General features: G+C 38.9%; 1 non-coding gene across 1 annotated transcript; it reads left to right on the forward strand.

The window, feature by feature from the left end:
- Positions 1-15,861: 15,861 nt before the first annotated feature.
- LOC145044569 (small nucleolar RNA R71) lies at positions 15,862-15,968 on the forward strand. Its single transcript, XR_013681518.1, has one exon. It is a non-coding gene; the product is annotated as a small nucleolar RNA R71 (small nucleolar RNA).
- The last annotated feature ends 2,486 nt before the right edge of the window (positions 15,969-18,454 follow it).

Genomic DNA, 18,454 nt, shown 5'->3' on the forward strand with positions numbered 1-18,454 from the left:
CGCAAAAATGTGTGTCATCTTCATTTATGACATGGCCTTTCTTGATACGCATTGCGTGTCATTAACATGTGCGTCGTAAGGTTACGACACGTGAATGCGTGTTGTCTTCCTTTATGACAAGGCCTTCCTTGATACGCATTGAGTGTCGTAAACGCGCGTCGTAATTGCGCGTCATAAATGTGTGTCGTAAATGCGCGTCGTCTATAGACGACACGCAAAAGCGCGTCGTCTCTCTTTATGACAGGGCCTTCCTTGACGCGCATTTGCGCGTCGTCTGAGCCTTTTATGACGCGCAATGAGCGTCGTAAAATGTTGTTTTTCTAGTAGTGAGTCTTGCGAAAGTTGGTGGCTCAATCACTTTCTAAGTCACATAGTGAGTTTCTTTAGAACTCCTATGAAACAGACTATGACAAGACCCTTAATGATCTTATCTATTTGCTTGGTGCTGCTAAATCATAAATGATTTAGTGTACTAGTAAAGCAAATTTGATTAGGAGATCAACTTCCCAAAACTTTATGGACAGGGACAATAGTGACATAGGAAATCTAGAAATGCATTCTCTTCCCAATGGAAAGGGATTGGCCATAGTCAACTTGGTTGACCAAATGGTAAAGAGAAAAGCTAAGTCTGAGATAGTCCCATGTGCTATTACCTAAGGGTCCATATGCTTCTATTGCCAAAGGAAATGAGCTTTGGTTATGAAGCTGCCAAACTTACCTAAGGATGGTAAAGTCAATAAGTTTGACTTTTTTCAGGTAAATTCCATTGTCTAACTCTATTAAGTTCCTACTTGGAGATTCTTATTACATGATGTGGCTAGGTCACATGTTGATGTCTTAAGAATCAAAGAAAAGTAAAGAAACTTAAAGGAAGTATGTGCAGCTTCTGATTGCGAAGATGGATCGCATGGTTCGGTGATCAGAATTTTGAGCATGTGCTTGAGAGTTATGATAGATTGCTTATGAATAGATAACAACAAGTTTTCATATACATTTTCATTGTAAGGATTAGTTTTTCCGCAAAGTTTTAAAAGAAAAGAAAATTTTTATTTTGTTTATTTTAAGATATCCTTACAATGGCATTTGTAGAAAAAGGAAAAGATGTTGCTTATATGATTCCATTGATAGCAATATTGGAAATATGAATTTGATTCTTTCATTTGTGGTAGTGTTAAATTTACCAAATAAGGAAAGATTCTCATCACCCAAGTTTCAGTTGGATAGAAACTTGGAATCATGCAAGTTGGATAGTATGATGAATGAGAACTTTCGAGCATTGGAAAATTAAGACTAACTACTTGTTCACATGGATGTGTGAGTCAAGATAAGGACTAAGGGATCAAGTACATTTTCTTAAGCACTTGTCAAAGTCCACTACAAAAGATGGATACGACTATTCGTCATGATTTAATAAGGTTTAGTAAATATGATTATACTTACAAGCTTAAGTATAATTCTGAAACATTGGAAGATTTTCAATGTATGACAGATCGAATAAGAAGAATCAAATTAGGCAGAAGGATAAAAGTTTCTCAAATTTGAAAAGATGGGATAGTACTTTAGTATCATGTTTAAGATCATCTTAATGATTTTGAGACCTGATCAAAATTCATCCTCTAAGTGCATTCTAATAGCTAAAAAAAGGTGCTATGAATTGTTGAGTGGTCAAATCAAGAAGATGAGTCATACTTCGTTCCAATATAAGTCTTAGAGTCATACTCCAAGATTGTAATTTGAGTGACATGTCTTAAAGAAGGTTTAAAACACTTGTCAAATGTAAGAGTAAAGGTTTCCTACTCTTGTACATTTGAAATTGGTAAGTTGTGATGTTTTGGATAAAACAAAGACCAACTAAGGCCAATTGTGTGAAGTGTGTGTCTTGATTAGAATCCGCACTATCTCTTGGATGTTTGACAAGGGAGTCTTATAGGTCAAGAGGACAGTGGGAGTCTTAAAGGTCTGGAAAGTCTCAAGAATTAATCAAGAATAAAACCTGAAGTTCTTCACTAGCACACGACTTGAGGTTTATAACCTATCATGTTGACATATTCTGTGCCCATTCCAGGGAAAGTTGGCTTTGCATATGAGTTCTTAGAGTTCTCAATTGGTTGCGCAACAACTTGGAAGCAATGGCAGGACCTTGAGCTGCCAGGTGGTGTCACACCCCCAAACCAAGGATGGCGGAAACGTCCGGGGGTGGAGGACTTCATGTAGAGTATCACAACAATGAATATAATAGTGCTCAAAGTAATTACAACCATCACAAATATAATTTAAAACGTTACATCAAAGCACATGTTTACATGATTCACATCAATTACATTATGATACAAAATGAACTGTTTAACGATTTATTGTCCCATCCTCAAAACGTTGTTGATTTCCTGTTTTCACTGAATTCCTGAGAATACAAGTAGTTTTGAAAAGTGTCAACACAAAGGTTGGTGAGTTCATAAGAGATTTCGTTAGAAAAGTAAATCGTTTTCCTTGTAAAAGCGTTAGAATATGTATCCAGAAAATCCGATATTTTCTTTAAAATCTGTGTAATGTAGTCTTATGACTGAAGACCAAAATGTATAAGTAACATTTCTTATTAATAGAAAATGTTATGTACTTAAATGGACACGGACGCGTTTGAATTAAATGAAATTTCTGTATGTTCTCATGTTTGTTAATACTTTATATATATGTAGTCCTAAATTCGAGGACCGAGAAATAACAAGTATTTACCATACTTAAAGGTATAAATGTGGTTTCAAATGATGTGTAGTCGTAACTACCAAAACCAAAAGTGTACAGTAATATCTGTACTCATTGAGATAAAGAGTGATTTTAAATCGACATAAAACTCATTTAGGTTTTATAAATAAAATCCCGTAAACTTATGGATTGTTATATCCCTATGTGAGTCGCTATAATCATACTATGACTATGTGAACCTGCCACGACGTTTCACAAGCGTCGCGAAAACTGAAATGACATTTGTCACCCGTAGACCTGCAGGTCCCACTGTAGCTAGCAGCAAGGTGTGGGGTGTCAAACCCAATATAGATCTATATACAAGTATCACGTTCTCCCTCAAGGATATTCTGATTATAACTACCTGGAATTATATCCCGCACTCAGACGTACGGGGAGAGAGAGAGAGTCTCACAATATAGGTTAACAAGTTTACGTGAAATATGTGTGAATATAAATCTTTTCTGTATGAATGTACCCTTTCTGTACGAATGTGTTGTGTGATGTATCATAATCTATACCTATTATAGTTTATCTAAAATGTATGTAATATGTATGAACTCTTTTATGGAAATGTATTAGTGTTATGAATTTATTAAACTATACTTTTTATAGTTTATTATACTTGTTCTAAAATGAATGCATAATATTTATTACGAATGACTTAGTTTCAGTTTATGATGATAACTAACAAAGAAACACATTCAATAATTAGAACTTATGATTATACACTTTGCTCAACATAATACAAAGTGTTATGATATTTACATGCTGTTGGCTAACTTTAGCCATTCTGCCCTGTTTTGGAAAAATCATAGAAAAATCATACGAAGTCGAAAACTAGATCCGTAAATTCTGAGAGTTCACAAAATGTGTCTAGTTTACTCATAATTTTTATCACGATTTTTAATGACCTCCAACTTGGGTGAAAAAGTCCATAATCACAGACTGGTCCGGATTGTTGTTCGAAATGATAGACAGTTTTGTAAAAATCACCATAAATTGTAGAAAAATTGTATGGAGATGTGCAAGTAGTCATTTTAAAGCTAAAAACCTGAACTATTTTCACCTTGTACAGTTTTGAAAACAAAAATGTTTAAGATGCCCAAAACAGTCCGTGAATGGAGTTGAATTTTTCTGATGAAGGGTGTTAGAAAAATTTAGTTATATTCTTTGGTGTTTTAACTTGTATTCCCCCCCCCCCCCCCCTGAAAACTTGAGAAAACATGAAAATGTAGGGGTATGAACTCACCTTGAGTGATTTCAGTAGATAAGTGTTGAAGAAGAGAAGTGTTCAACCTAAGAACACTTGAAGATTCGAAGCTCTAACACAATTATCATGGAGTTTGTGTAAGATATCCATGATTTGAGTATAACAAGTGAAATAATCATAAGGAGAATGGATTATGCTTACCAAATGTGGAGGAAAAACCCAAGATCAGCCCTTGAATCTTGAATTTCTAGAGAGAGAAAGTGAGAGAGGAAAGAGTTTGATTTTCTTGGTGAAATGAGAGCAAATGAGAGAAGTGAGGAGAGAGGATGAATATTCAGCTCTAAAAAAGTGGGAAAGAGTGATAATTGAGTGGTAAGAACATTCATGTGACCTAGGTAAGGTGGGGAGGTGTGGCTGGTCATAGAGTGGGTGTGGGAGTGGTTGCTTGTGTCATAAGGTAAAGCAAAGTTAACACTCCACCTCTTTGTACTTTACTCACTTGCTTTTATTATTCAAATAAAAATTTTTATGAAAATATGATTAAATTGTGAATATTTAGGGTTTATTATGTTAAAATATGATTTTGGGTGAAAATCCCGCATTAAAATAATTAAAAATGCGCCTTAAACGCAAAACTACGCGAAAACCGGGAAGAAAAGCATTCCCAGCGAGACCTCTGGGTCCCTAGGCCGAGGTTCGGTCCTTGCTGGGGGTTGTAGCCGGAAACGAACAGAGGGAAACAAAGGGGCGAGGAGGCGAGAGGGGGCGAGGAAGTGAAGGTGCGAACCGGAAGTGAGAGGCGAAGGCGAGGGTTCGGTCCGGAGATGAGAGGCGAAATGTAAGACCCGAAATGAACCGAATGAACAGTAGTGAACATTGTCTTCGGGTTCGGTTCTTCCTTTTAAGCGAGGTTCGGTTCCTCCTGGCTCGGGTTCGGTTCTTCCTTGCTCGGGTTCGGTTCCTTGCTCTCGGGTTCGGCCCTTCTTGCTCTCGGTCCCTAAGAGGACCTTCGGGTCCTAAGAGGCTTCTCTCTTCTCAAGAGGTTTCGGTTCCTAATGTCCATTTTTCTCGTTTTTACCCCGTTTTAAGCCGTTTTTGACCCGGTTAAGGGTCAGAATGACCCGAATGATTCTAAAAAGTTACAGGAAACTTTGGAGAGAGATTTGGGAGAGATTTCACATACTTCGAGAGATTTGGGACAGATTTGACATTCTTGGAGAGATTTCTCATACAAAGAGATATTTGAGAGAGATTTCACATACTTGGAGAGATTTCTCATATAGAGAGATATTTGAGAGAGATTTCACATACTTGGAGAGATTTGGGAGAGATTTGACATTCTTGGAGAGATTTCTCATACAAAGAGATATTTGAGAGAGATTTCACATACTTAGAGAGATTTGGGAGAGATTTGACATTCTTGGAGAGATTTCTCATACAGAGAGATATTTGAGAGAGATTTCACATACTTGGAGAGATTTGACATTCTTGGAGAGATTTCTTATACAGAGAGATATTTGAGGGAGATTTCACATACTTGGAGAGATTTGGGAGAGATTTCAAATAGAGAGAGATAGAGTGAAAACGATTGAGAGAGGTTTCGAGTGTGGCATTTGTGAGTGTCCGGCTTCGCTATGCAAGGTCCGTAAACACTGTTAAGCCTTGTTTAAGGATCTTACACACTCCCGATGAGTATGCAACATTGTTTTATCGGTTTGGCTAGCCACGTACCACAATTTTAGGTTAAGGAGATCTAGCTGTTCGCACTTTTTGATTTATGATCTCTCATTAGAATAGAGAGTTGTATAGAAATTTCATAATGTAAATTCTAGTACCCAAAGGCAAATTGAGTCAAACGGTTTGACTTGTTGACTTTAGTTGACTTTGACTTGACCGAAATTTGGCAGTTGTCACATCATCCCCTCGTTAGAGGGAATTTCATCCCGAAATTTGAATTTAGACAAGGAGTAGGCCTGAACAATTGATGTGTGTAAAATGCACTTGTTTTATCCCTACTTTTAATTAATAAATTGAACACACAAAGGCAGTGAACCTGTCTTTTAGTGGTATAGATTAGTAAGTAAGGTGTCGAACTCAGGGAACGGAAAATTAAACTAATAACTAATTTTAACTAAACAACTAATAAAAGTAAAGGGGTTTCTCTAGTTTTGCAAGACTAGACACTTAGGCACACTAAATTAACTAATTAACTAAAGCAACAACTATTCACCAAATTTGATAAAGATGTTTCTATTTAGGTTCAACCAATTCACTCCTATGGTTATTTATATTTATGGTAGATTAATTGCTATTGGTTACCAATTATAATAGTTAGGTTCATGTTCATTACTCCTAACCCTTTGACAATTAACTAATTTAAGCGGTGATCAAGTGTTTAAAATAATTAATTCCCTAGATTAATGATTTGGATTAAATAAGATTTGTAATGGTCAATTAAGTTATTAATTCAATTAACCTCTTTTTTGATGGTTTCTCAAACAAGCTCACACATTAATCTTCCTATTGTCTTATTAATCTTAGTTTCATAATCATTACTTCTAAGCATATGGTTTGGTATTCACATAGACATATGAGGTTAACAACTAAGAGATGTTCATGCAACATAATTGTCTTCCAATTAACAGAAAATAGTAGTGATTAATACATAAGGTTCTTTAACAAACTTAATTTAATATATCACCAATAAACAATCAAACAAAAACTAATAATTAAACCATAGGAGTTCCTTGGTATTCCCAAACAGAAACAAAAACGAATTTAGTTCATAATTGCAGTAGAAACAAACATAAAAACAAGGTTTACTAAATCAAACATAGTCAATTCCTAAATCTAAGTGGTAGAATTAACCTAATTGCTTGAATTCTTCAAAAGATTGAAGCTTAGGGTTCGTTAGCGTCTTCCAGGGCTCTTAGTCGCAGCTTAACCTTCAAAAATCGCCAGGAGTGTTGTCCCATTAGATAAGGATTCGTCTTTTATAGATATCCCAAAACAGGGTGTACTCGGCGAGTAGCAGAACCAACTCGCCGAGTAGGTGCATAGTTATCCGTCTTGAATCAGGAATCGTAGCTATCTTCTGGAACATCCTCGTGTACTCGCCGAGTAGATGGTCTTTTTTCACTCTTTGATCTTCAATTGCTTCCCCTTGCTCCCTTTTACTTCCAAGCATATCTTCTGGACTGAAAACAAAATTCACAACATTTTAAGTACCTTTTGTCCACATTATTCACATAATTAATTAAAAATAACTAAGAATATATGCCAAATAATTAACTAATTATGCACATATCAAAATACCCCACACTTGACTTTTGTTTGCCCCCAAGTAAAACTAAATTTTAAACATATTAGAATCACATATAATAACTCCAATCTAACCCAGCCATTATGCCAAGACCGCAACGCATGCATTTGTGTCTAAAATTCCCTAAAAACCCCCCATACTTCAAATACTCACAATCCTCAAAAACATTCGCCCACTCACCCCGAACTATGCTCATTTTATGCAAACCTCCGAATCCATCCTCAGAAAACCTCTTTACCCTCAAGGTATTTTTAATTGAGCAACGCAAGCATACATATTCTAGAATTACAACTTTTCGATACCACTATGGAGCTCTTTGAATTCTTCACTTCCTTGATAATTTGATCTTTGATATCTTTGAATTCACCACCTTGTATTGATTGATTCTTGGTATCTTCAACTTTTTGGATTTCTTGGAATTTTGATCTTTAGATCTTCACTTCATTTGCTCCAAAATTTTTACAACTTTTCTAGTAATTCTCTCATTTTTTTTTACATGTATTCCTCACTTTTTTTTCACTCAATTCCCTACATGCTTAAGCAGGGGCGCTCAATCTCAACCTTTATTGGCTAACGATAAAAATTTACCTGGATACATTTCAGGTTTAGGCTGCTAAACATATTACATCCCTCAGGCTGAGCAAGGTCGTGTTGTTGTCTCATGATTTCACTGAAATAAGGAAGCCACAAATGCACTAGAACGTATATAGGCTCAACTAAACATTTGGGTTTTCATGCAATTATCAACACAATTCTAACATGGAATCCTAATTTTTTACCAAAATTTCCTAAATTAAATCCTAAGCGTGTTTTTTGGTATGCAACAATTTTTAAAATTAGTCTAAATTAAGATTCTAAGTTTTCTAATATGTGACTAACCCCCTACCCCACACTTATTTTATGCAATGCCCTCATTGCATATTATGCAAAATAAAAGTGCAAATATAGGGAAAATTGGAACAAACTCCCCTGGGGCAGCAGTCGCTAGGTTGACACTCTCCTCTTCAGCTCCTTCTTCTATTGACTTTAGCCATGGGAACAGCTCATCCATGGCACGGGTGTCATACGTCTCGTGTGGTTGATAGCTCGAAAATTCCATGGAAAAGGGTCGTTAGAAAATCTCCAGTAGTAATCCTTCATAAAGAGTATATGAATGTTGCATTGAAAATGGTCAAAGCAATTCTGAAACTCTACAAGTAGCAGGCTACTCGGTGAGTAAGCCCGCAGACTCGGTGAGTAGGACTTGATGCAAAACCAGATCGTGTAAAATCGTATGTACTCGCCGAGTAGAGTTAGTGCAGTCGGCGAGTAGTGAGTGTTTTTCCAGAACTCTTCTAGTTGCTGCATCTCTCGACTTTGGTGTTGAAACGGAAATGTAGATTTACTCCCACTCGAAATTCCTAAGCAGCAACACTCCATATGACTCTCGACTCGCACGGACTCAATCCTAAGGACAAGACTCCATAATTGCTCAAAAGTCTCTCATTCCTCTCTTGACCCTTAATAGTTAGTATGCTTCCCTATCTTCAATCCCTGAAAAGAAAAACTAACAGTGACACTAATAATCCAACCACCAAAATCCAAAGTGTCAACAATTGTTTTAGAACAAAACATCATAAATAAATAAATAAAAAAGTCTTCAATCTTCATCATCCATTCCAGCTCTTCCTGCTCCACTTCCTCCCTCTCCATCTCTTCTTCGCATCCTCTCATCCCAATTCATGATATAGGGGTAGCCGGGTCCAGGTCTCGGGGCAATTTGCATTTGTTGAAAGAGGTACTCGAAAGATTGATTAGTATAGTTCACCCCTTGCCCAATATCATCCAAGTAGTGTCGGTACTCTACTTGGTTCCAACCATCATTATCCTCCACCGGAATAACCGGTGGATCTTCCCGCACCCGTTCGCACCTTTGTCGGACCCGCCTTCCCGGCTCCTCGAGGACCGCCGACTCATCTTCATTTGGAATAGTGAAGGAATCACCAAACTTTTCAACGATCCGTGCCCTCCTATAAAGTGCAGTGTTGAATGGTGGAGGATGGATAACCGTTAGTGCTTGAGCTTGTGGCAAATCCAAGATCCCAAATGACTTGGCACGTCGGGTAATAAACATGCCTCCATTTATCTTTGAATTTATCTTCTCTTTGACCGCCCCCTCAGCAAGAAATTTGGCAATGTAGTAAGGAAGGTTGCAGAAAACATCTGGAGTGATGATGCTCCACAAGTAGAAGATATCAAGGGTGGGAACTTTGTCCCCATCCTTCCGCATGTTTATCGTACTTGCTACAAACCGGTGAATGAGTCGGTGGATCGGAGAACGAATGTGACCTTCTTGCGCGGTGGAAGGAATGTAGACTCGGTTGGCAATTGTGTTCCACCATGTAGACGCCACCACCTCCTCGGGAAGTTCTTTGTAGCAATTTTCCAAGAAGGCTTCAAAATAATCCATCATCACCATGTCTTGGTCATAAACACCCAACCTCCATGAGAACTCCACCATGCTGCATTGTCGCAGCTCCCCGCCCAAAGAGAAAGAGATTGTGTTAGGATTGTAGAACTCACTACCACCTCGAAATGAGATGGTAGCAAAGAATTCCCAGCACAACTCAGCGTAAACCGACTCTTGGATTTTGAACAACTGCAACCAACCATCACAAGTGATGTTGGCATATCCTAAATTGCAATCCTTTACCAAGTATGGGGTGAGTTCTTCTTCCAAACGAACATTTCCCATCCATCCCCAATCCACTGCATTTGGAAGGTGAATTTCCTTCTGCCTAAGTGCCTCCAATCTGTTTAGAGCTCGTGTTTTTGATGATTTGGATGTAATTTGTTGAAAAGATAGCCATGACATATCACCATGGCTTCCCCCACGCGAAGATTGGCCCCTTTTTGCCATGCTACCTGTATACACATATCAAGAACACAACAACAAACAAAACCCAACAATTAAAACAAAAATATATTGATCTGACTACGACCTACTCGCCGAGTACACGACTCTACTCGGCGAGTAGTATGAACTCCATGACAGATCGGGATCGGACCTGTGTAATCTGTGCAAAAGTCCAAATTTTTCATAGGGTTTTGTTGTAATTACTTATCTAACCATAGATCTTGAAGAAAATACTCCTAACATCATCTAATTCGTGACTAAATCAAAACCCTAGAGTTTGAGGAAAACTCCCCAAATCCGAAATTACTTCAAATCTGGGCAGATCTGTGATAAAAATTCAACCTTTCATGAAATTAAAGGGTAAAGATGTTACCTTTTTGCTTGAATGAAGAGAATTAAGTAGAAAATTGGAGAGATCTTGAAAACTCTTTGAAAGACGGCTGAGAGAGAAGTACACGGCGAGTAATGGGATGAAATGGTGAAAAAAACGTTTTTTTTACAGATTATATTTCACTTGTTTTGAACTGGCTACTCGCCGAGTAGAATGGGTCTACTCACCGAGTAGACGCGCTTTTGATTGACTTTTGACTGAATCGGGCATTTACTCGCCGAGTACACGACTCTACTCAGCGAGTATATGTCACAGATTGAAAAAAAAATTGTATTTAGAAAAATTAATGTATTAATCCATGTTTTTTGCCCATCCACCCCACACTCTAAGCATGGCTTGTCCTCAAGCAGTTATAGGCATAAAATAGATGAAGAAGAATGAAAAAAAATGTGAAAATAAAGAAAAGGAAAGAAAATGCAAACTTGAGACTCGGGTTGCCTCCCGAGAAGCGCTTCTTTTTATGGAGTCATTAGCTGGACTCCTCCCCTTCTACGTAGTTGCAATCCCGCCCAGCAGCAACTCTTCCAATCCTTCATTCCGGGGGACTCCTTCTTCATATTTTTTTACTCTATGACCATTGACTTTGAATGGCGTGCCGTCTCTTGATAACAACTCTATAGCCCCATGTGGAAACACCATCTTGACCAGAAAAGGACCATCCCACCTTGATTTGAGTTTTCCTGAGAAAAGTTTTAATCGGGAATTGAAAAGCAATACTTTTTGGCCTTCATGGATTTCTTTATTCTTGATCCTTTTATCATGCCATTTCTTGGTCTTTTCTTTATAAAGCCAAGAACTAGAATATGCATCATTCCTCAGCTCTTCAAGGGCATTCATTTGCATAAACCGGTTGCTCTTTAGTTCTTCAATGTCGAAGTTGCACCTCTTTAAAGCCCAATACGCCTTATGCTCCATCTCAACCGGTAAATGGCATTGCTTTCCATAAACTAACCTATATGGTGTAGTACCAATAGGTGTTTTGAAAGCTGTACGAAATGCCCATAACGCATCATCCAGTTTATCCGACCATTCCTTGCGGTTGCTTCCCACTGATTTCTCTAAAATTCGCTTCAAGGCTCGATTGGTCACTTCGGTTTGTCCACTAGTTTGTGGATGGTATGATGTGGAGAACTTATGGGTAACCCCATATTTCTTTAGCACCTTTTCCAATTGATCATTGGAAAAATGTGTGCCTCGGTCACTGATTAAAGCCTTCGGAACACCAAAGCGTGAGAACAGCTTTTTCAAGAATCGCACCACTACCCGTCCGTCATTTGTTGGTAACGCTTGTGCCTCCGCCCATTTTGATACATAATCGACCGCTACTAGTATGTACTTGTTTCCTTTGGATGTGGGAAAAGGTCCCATGAAGTCAATACCCCACACGTCAAACACCTCGCACACTTGGATACTATGTTGTGGCATTTCATTTCGAGATGAAATGTTTCCCACTCTTTGACGAGCATCACATTCTTTGACAAATTGGGCTGCATCTTTAAAGATTGTAGGCGAATAAAACCCAATGTCATAGATCTTCTTTGCAGTGTATTGTGCTCCATGATGTCCTCCCGTGGGCCCGCTATGGCAATGTTATAATATTCTTCGGCTTTCCTTCCCGAACACACATCTTCGTATGATACCATCCGCACAGCTTTGGAAGAGGTATGGGACGTCCCAAAAGTAATATTTGATTTCCGCAAAGAATTTCTTCTTTTGTTGACTGCTATAATCCTTGGGGATGTAATTTGTAGCTAAATAGTTAGCTATGTCTGCGAACCATGGCTCTTCTCCCACTGACACCATAATGTATTCGTCCGGAAAGTCGTCTCCATCTTTGTCTTCTTGCAATTGCGGGTTCTCTAGCCTAGACAAGTGATTAGCCGCTACATTCTCCATTCCCTTCTTGTCTCGTATTTCTATGTCGAATTTTTGAAGAAGCAGCACCCATCGTATCAGTCTTGGCTTAGCATCATGTTTGGAAAACAAATACTTGATAGCCGAGTGGTCAGTAAAAACAGTAGTTTTAGATAAAACCAAGTAAGGGCGAAATTTGTCAAAAGCATACACTACAACTAACAATTCTTTTTCAGTGGTGGTGTAATTCTCTTGAGCTGGGTTTAAAGTCTTGCTAGCATAATATATGGGTTGAAAGTGCTTATTAACCCTTTGACCAAGGACCGCTCCTAATGCATAGTCACTAGCATCACACATGATCTCAAAAGGTAAGTTCCAATTTGGTGCAATAATGATCGGGGCATTAGTTAATTTTTCCTTTAAAAATTCAAATGCCTCTAAACACTCTTTAGTAAAATTAAATGGTGCATCTTTGAGTAATAATTGTGTTAGAGGTTTAGTTATTTTGGAAAAATCCTTTATAAAACGCCGGTAAAAACCTGCGTGTCCTAAAAAACTCCTAATGCCCTTCACATTAGTTGGTGGGGAGTAATTTGGCAATGGTGTCAATCTTTGCCCGATCCACCTCAATTCCCTTTTTGGAAACTTTGTGTCCCAAAACTATACCCTCCTTGACCATGAAGTGACATTTTTCCCAATTGAGGACCAAGTCGGTTTTCTCACACCTAGCAAGCATTGAGTCAAGATTTGTGAGACGATCATGGAAAGAGGATCCGAAAACGGAAAAGTCATCCATAAAGACTTCCATGAATTTTTCCACCATATCGTGGAATATTGCGGTCATACACCTTTGAAACATCGCAGGTGCATTGCATAGCCCAAAAGGCATGCGTCTATACGCGAAAGTCCCACTTGGGCATGTGAATGTGGTCTTTTCTTGGTCCATTGGGTCTATGGGTATTTGAAAATAACCCGAAAACCCATCTAGAAAGCAATAATAGCTATGTCCCGATAGTCTCTCTAACATTTGATCTATAAAAGGTAGGGGAAAATGGTCTTTACGAGTGGCATCGTTTAGCTTTCGATAATCGATGCACACTCTCCAACCGGTTACCGTTCGCGTCGGGATTAGCTGTTTCTTTTCATTGGTTATGAACGTCATTCCTCCTTTATTGGGCACCAATTGGACCGGACTCACCCACGGGTTATCGGAAATGGAGTAAATGATTCCTGCATCTAAGAGTTTCACCACCTCCTTCTTGACTACTTCTTGCATGTTCGGGTTCAACCTTTTTTGGTGTTGCACCACCGGCTTTGCTCCTTCTTCTAGATTGATTTTGTGAGAGCAATAGGATGGGCTTATTCCTTTGATGTCGGTGATGCTCCATGCTATGGCTCGTTTCCGTTTCTTCAACATGTGCACTAGTTCCACCTTTTCCGATTTGGATAGATCCGAGGCTATGATTACTGGCTTTTGATTGCCTTCTTCCAGAAAAGCATACTCCAGATGGTCGGGTAACATTTTAAGCTCTGTTTGTTGGTTCTTAGGGACGGACTCGCCGAGTGCAGGTATGGTACTCGGCGAGTTTGTGGCTGCATTCACGAATTCTGTCTTCTCTTCAGATATACTCGACGAGTAGATCGACGCTACTCGACGAGTAGGGCTGTCAGATTGCTTCATTATTTCTTCATACTCCGTTTCTTCCAACAGTCTTTCAATTTCTAATTAATCCTTTTATGGATCAAATGCTTCATCTAAAGCTGCAAACTTGCTGGAATTTTCAGGTTTGTCTTCCTCCAATAGTTCGTCAAGCATGTCGATTGAGAACGTCGTGTCGTCACTGATCCTAGAGTACTTCATAGCTTGGTCTACCCCGAATGTTACTGAATCGTCCCCGACCCGCAAGGTGAGCTTGGAGTCTCTCATGTCTACTATAGCGCTGGCTGTGTTGAGGAAAGGCCTTCCAAGGATGATTGGTACTTGCGGATCCGCCTCCATGTCTAGAATGATGAAATCAGCAGGAAAGACAAATTTATCCACTTTCACTAGTAAATCTTCGCATATGCCTCTTGGGAAGGTGACCGTCTTGTTTGCCAAATGAATTGCCATGCGAATTGGCCTTGGCTCCGGGAGGTCTAGCTTCTTAAAGAATGAGTATGGCATAAGATTCACACCTGCTCCAGAATCAGCTAAGGCATGAATTGCAGCCAAGTTGCCAAATTGGCAAGGTAAAGTTAAGCTCCCCGGATCACCCTTCTTCTTTGGTAGCTTATTTAGCATTGCAGCGGAGCAGTTCTCATTAAGCACTACCTTCTGCACTTCTTCCATCTTTCTTCTATTGGTGAGGAGTTCCTTAAGGAACTTTGCATACTTGGGCATTTGCATGACGACTTCAATGAATGGTATGTTGATTTGAAGAGTCTTAATGTGGTCTAGAAACTTCTGATATTCCTCTTCCTGCTTCTCTTTCTTGGCTCGGGCTGGGTATGGCATTGGAGGCTGGTAAGGCTTTTCAGGAGATTGTTCACGTGTTTTTGATGAGGTACTCGCCGAGTCCATCGACCCTACTTGGCGAGTAGGACTCTCAGATTGTAACTTTTGGTTTTCTGCTTGTTTTTCCGCTCCTACCTTCTGTGAGTCCTTGGTTGCTTCTGTTCGAATGGGGGCCAGGGGAGTGATGATCTTCCCACTTCTTGTTGTGACAATGTTTATGTGTGCGCCTCGTGGGTTGTTTTCGGTTTTGCTAGGAAGTTCACCCGGTGACCTTTGGTTAAGTTGTTGAGCAAGTTGCCCAAGCTGCGTTTCTATATTGTGGATGGATGCTTGCTGGTTCCTGAGCATGGTTCTTGTTTCTTGGATAGCAGCATCATGATCACTGTGCCTTTTTTCGGAAGCAGCTACAAATTTAGTAAGCATATCTTCCAAGCTTGGCTTCCTTTCTTGCACCGGCTCCTCCTTTTGGTAGAATCCTCTCCCTTTTTGTCTATACTTCTCCTCCTTGGCTTTCTTGTACTCTTCGTAAGGAAGCCACTCTTTCTTTTGTTTGTGCCAATCTTCATCATATCGGTCTCCACTTGAGTAACACGCTTGTGCCTTCTTGTTGCCATTCTCATCCAAATTGCAGTCTCTAGTGAGGTGAGGCCCATTGCAGTTTTCACAACCCACCCGAATAGCATGGATCGTTTGATCCATTTTATCCATTCTCCTATCCATGGTTTTTAGTATAGCCATGACCACGGATAAGTCTTCAGTAGCAGCATAAGCGGCTCCCCTAGTGACATCATGTCTAGGGTTATGGTATTCTCTAGAGTGTTTAGAGAATTCTTCAATCAATTCTTTAATCACCGGGGTCGGCATCTTTGTAAGTGGGCCTTGCGAGTCTAGCAACTGCCGGGTTGTGACATTGACTCCATCATAGAAGATGGAGACTTCTTGCTGGCTGTTTAGATCATGGTGTGGGCAGTTTCTTAGCAGACTCTTGTACCTCTCCCATGCTTCATATAGCGACTCTCCAGCTTGTTGTTCAAAGTTTGCAATGGCCTTCTTCAGCTTGGCTATCTTGGAAGGTGGTCAAAAGTGATCAATGAATTCTTCCTTCATCTTGGCCCAAGTAGTGACTGATCCGGTGGGAAATGACTTGAGCCAGTCTTTAGCAGCACCCTTGAAGGTTACCGGAAGCATACGAAGTAGTTTAGTTTCGCGGGTTACATTTGGAATATTGAAGTAATCAGCTACATCATTGACTTCATCCAAGTGCTTGTAGGCATCTTCATGATCTTTCCCATAAAAAGGTATTTCTTTGAGTGAAGCTAGGATATGACCCTTTAGCTTGAAGGTAGCAGTCGCGGGAATTGCGGGTTGCACAAGTCCCGGGCCATTGTCGTCGCGCATCCTCTTCTTCCATTCTCCCATGGGGATTTCATCAATGTTAGCCATTGTGAAGGCTTACTCTTCCTCCGACTTTGTTTCTTGCTCGTACGTTGCCTCCTCTTCTTCCTCGGTCCCGGGCCATTGTCGTCGCGCATCCTCTTCTTCCATTCTCCCATGGGGATTTCATCAATGTTAGCCATTGTGAACGCTTACTCTTCCTCCGACTTTGTTTCTTGCTCGTACGTTGCCTCCTCTTCTTCCTCGGTCTCGTACCCGATATCTTCTTGAATTGGTTCCTCGATTATCAAAGAGGCGCTAGATGCTCCTGATTTACTGCTCTTCTTTTTCCCAAAAACTGTCTTCAAGTTGGACAAAGGTGATTTCTTTGGTGTACTTGAACTCTCCACGTCCTTTCCTTTGTTCCTTTTCAATGCATATTCGGGATCTTCAAACGGGGGTACCAGTGGTGTGTTTGATCCTCTGGTTATGAAAGTCCTGAAATAAATAGAATAAAAGCGTAAAAAGAACAAAAAACAATGTACTAAAAAAATTAAAATTTACTGCTAAATAAACTGCTACTCGCCGAGTAGGTGCGATTGCACTCGGCGAGTATCAGTGGTATTTTGAAAAAAATTATAAATTTAATACTAAACTAAAACAGATACTAAAACCTAATTACTAATTACTAAATTGCAATAAATGAACTCTATGCAAGTAAACTCACACAAAGGATCGAAAAAATTAGGAATTAGATTAATTATTTAGAACCGTTTCCCGACAACGGCGCCAAAAACTTGATGTGTGTAAAATGCACTTGTTTTATCCCTACTTTTAATTAATAAATTGAACACACAAAGGCAGTGAACCTGTCTTTTAGTGGTATAGATTAGTAAGTAAGGTGTCGAACTCAGGGAACGGAAAATTAAACTAATAACTAATTTTAACTAAACAACTAATAAAAGTAAAGGGGTTTCTCTAGTTTTGCAAGACTAGACACTTAGGTACACTAAATTAACTAATTAACTAAAGCAACAACTATTCACCAAATTTGATAAAGATGTTTCTATTTAGGTTCAACCAATTCACTCCTATGGTTATTTTTATTTATGGTAGATTAATTGCTATTGGTTACCAATTATAATAGTTAGGTTCATGTTCATTACTCCTAACCCTTTGACAATTAACTAATTTAAGCGGTGATCAAGTGTTTAAACTAATTAATTCCCTAGATTAATGATTTGGATTAAATAAGATTTGTAATGGTCAATTAAGTTATTAATTCAATTAACCTCTTGTTTGATGGTTTCTCAAACAAGCTCACACATTAATCTTCCTATTGTCTTATTAATCTTAGTTTCATAATCATTACTTCTAAGCATATGGTTTGGTATTCACATAGACATATGAGGTTAACAACTAAGAGATGTTCATGCAACCTAATTGTCTTCCAATTAACAGAAAATAGTAGTGATTAATACATAAGGTTCTTTAACAAACTTAATTTAATATATCACCAATAAACAATCAAACAAAAACTAATAATTAAACCATAGGAGTTCCTTGGTATTCCCCAAACAGAAACAAAAACGAATTTAGTTCATAATTGTAGTAGAAACAAACATAAAAACAAGGTTTACTAAATCAAACATAGTCAATTCCTAAATCTAAGTGGTAGAATTAACCTAATTGCTTGAATTCTTTAAAAGATTGAAGCTTAGGGTTCCTTAGCGTCTTCCAGGGCTCTTAGTCGCAGCTTAACCTTCAAAAATCGCCAGGAGTGTTGTCCCATTAGATAAGGATTCGTCTTTTATAGATATCCCAAAACAGGGTGTACTCGGCGAGTAGTAGAACCAACTCGCCGAGTAGGTGCATAGTTATCCGTCTTGAATCAGGAATCGTAGTTATCTTCTGGAACATCCTCGTGTACTTGCTGAGTAGAGTCGCCTACTCGCCGAGTAGATGGTCTTTTTTCACTCTTTGATCTTCAATTGCTTCCCCTTGCTCCCTTTTACTTCCAAGCATATCTTCTGGACTGAAAACAAACTTTACAACATTTTAAGTACCTTTTGTCCACATTATTCACATAATTAATTAAAAATAACTAAGAATATATGCTAAATAATTAACTAATTATGCACATATCAACAATCGAGCCCAGAAGTGAGGAT

The sequence above is a fragment of the Lactuca saligna genome, chromosome 4 (genome assembly GCF_052625555.1).
Source record: "Lactuca saligna cultivar CGN05327 chromosome 4, ASM5262555v1, whole genome shotgun sequence".
Classification (NCBI taxonomy): domain Eukaryota; kingdom Viridiplantae; phylum Streptophyta; class Magnoliopsida; order Asterales; family Asteraceae; genus Lactuca; species Lactuca saligna.